The following is a 2,647-nucleotide window of genomic DNA, read 5'->3' as shown; positions in this document are numbered from 1 at the left end:
TTTTCCAATTTCCCTGAGGCAAAGGTGGCAGAGGAATGTTAAAGTTAGTGATCCTCCACAAAACTATGGAAACAAAGGACTGCATTAATTGGCTAGTTCTGAGTCATGAAAAGGCAGCTTCAAAGCCATAGAAGGAGCTCCTAACACACTTGCTAGCTCCTCCAACATTCCTTCCACATCATAGGATGGAGTGAACTTTTTCTCTCATTTTGGGTCCCTGGGCCTGGTCCAGAGAGAACAGAGTATCCCTTGTGTTTATACTGTGGTGAACATATTTCAGGGCCAACCTATTGGCTCCAAGCAAGCTCAGATAAGACAGAGAGGACCCTGTCCTTCCCATTGGCCTTGGCTAATCTGCTTGATAGTAGGGCTAAGCTCTGAAGGAAACCATTGGCCAAAGCAGAGCCAATTTTCAAATAGTATAAGGTGCTTTTTTCCTTTCTTTCTTTTTTTTTTTTTTGATTAGCTCCTGTATTTCAACAAAATCTCTGTTATATCCCTAGCTAGACACAAACATAAGAGACAGCCAAAGGACTAAATTCCAAAGGCAACATTTTTAAATATTATATAGTTCAGTATGCAGCAGAAGATTACAAGACAAACAGGAAATTATGCCCAGCCAAAGGAACAAGAGAAAAATCCAGAGTCCATAAACACAGAGACCAGACTTTGGAAATACCAGACAGAGAATTTTTAATAATGTTCTTCAATGTGCTCAAGAAGATAAAGGGAAACATGGAGAAAGAACTAAAGGATATGAGGGAAACTATGAATGAATAATATGGAAATCTCTCCAGAGAAATACTGGAGTTGGAAAACACAATAACTGAAATTGAAAGTTCCGTAGATGGTTACAACAACAAACTGGGTGTGGCAGAAGAAAGAATCAGTGAACTTGAAGACAAGATAGCATAAGTGATTCTGGCTGAGGAGCAGAAAAATAAAAGGATAAAAAAGAATTAACAGAAACTAAGAGACCTGTGGGACACCATATACATTATGGGAGTCCCAGAAGGAGAGTAAAGAAAGGGGTAGAAAGAGTATTCAAAGCATTAATGGCAGAAAACTTCCCAAATTTAATGAAAGACATGTATATGCACAGTTAAGAAACCCAATGAGCCACAAACAGGATAAATACTAAAAGAAACTAACTCAGATGCATAGTAATCAAATTGTCCAATGCCAAGGACAAGAAGAGAGCTCTGAATGTTGCAAGAGAAAAGCAATGAGATATGTGCAATGTAAAACCAAAATGAGTACAGTACAATTAGAATTTTTTTTGTTGACAAGACCTTCCTTTAAAAATGAGGAAGATTAAGACATTCCCAGATAAACAAAATATGAGGGAATTCATTACTAACTAGTACTGCCATACAAGCAATGCTAAATGGAGTTTTTCAGACTGAAAGGGAAGGAAATTAGACAGTGAATAAAAGCAAAATAAAGAAATAAAGCTCTCTGGTAAAGGAAAAAAAATGAAAACACATAAAAACTAATGATAAATTGATGATTAAGGATATGCAATGTACAAAGATATAACCTGCAACAATACAAAATAAAGTAAGGATGGAGTGATATAGGAACAATATATGTGTATATTTTTGAAGATAAGTTGGTATCAAATCAAATATGATTTTATAGATTTAATATGTTAAATATTAACACCATGATAACCACAAAAATACTACATAAGAAATACGTTCAGAAAGAAATCAGAAGGGAGTCAAAATGGTAAAGTACAAATCAGGAATGAAAAATTAATTAATTGAATCAGTAATGGAAAACCTTCCATCAAAAAAGGCCCAGGGTCAGATGGCTTCACAGATGCATTTTACCACTCCAAGAAGAATTAACACCAATCTTGCTTAAAATATTCCAAAAATTGAAGATGAGTGACCATTCCCTCATCTGTGACCAGTGATGAGGTCAACATCACTCTCTGCCAAATACAGATAAAGATATCCAAGGAAAGAACAGTACAGACAGACATCCCTTATGAATATAGATGCAAAAATCCTTTAAAAATGCTAGTAAACCAAATCCAATTGTACATCAAAAGAATTATAAACCATGATCAAGTGGGATTTATCCCAGCTATGCAAGGGTCATTTAACATAAGGAAATCAATAAATATAATACACCACAAAGGAAGAATAAATGTATAATCAATCATCTCAATTGGTGCATAAAGGACAGTTGACAGAATCCAGCACCCATTATTGATAAAAAACAACACTTTAATACTAAGAATAGAAAGAAACTTCCTCAACATGATAAAGATTGTATATGAAAAATATACCACTAACATCATACTCAATTGTGAGAGACTTAAAGCTTTCCCTCTAAGATCAGGGAAAAGAAAAGGGTACCCATTGTAAGCATTGTTTTTCAACATTGCAATGGAAGTTCTAGCTAGAGCAATTGGACAAGAGAAAGAAATAAAAGTCATCTAAATTGGAAAGGAAATAGTGAAATTTTCTCTATTTGCAGATGGCATGATCTTATATATAGTCAATCCTGAAAAAATCACAATAAAGCTACTGGAACTAATAAATAAATTCAGCAAACTGATGTGGTACAAGACCAACACTTAAAAAGCAACACTGTTTCTAGACATTAATAATGAACAATTTCTGAAGAAATAAAT

Source organism: Choloepus didactylus, chromosome X, assembly GCF_015220235.1.
Source record: "Choloepus didactylus isolate mChoDid1 chromosome X, mChoDid1.pri, whole genome shotgun sequence".
Classification (NCBI taxonomy): Eukaryota; Metazoa; Chordata; class Mammalia; order Pilosa; family Megalonychidae; genus Choloepus; species Choloepus didactylus.
The sequence above is the reverse complement of the archived record's forward strand: the minus strand, read 5'-3'. Positions refer to the sequence as shown.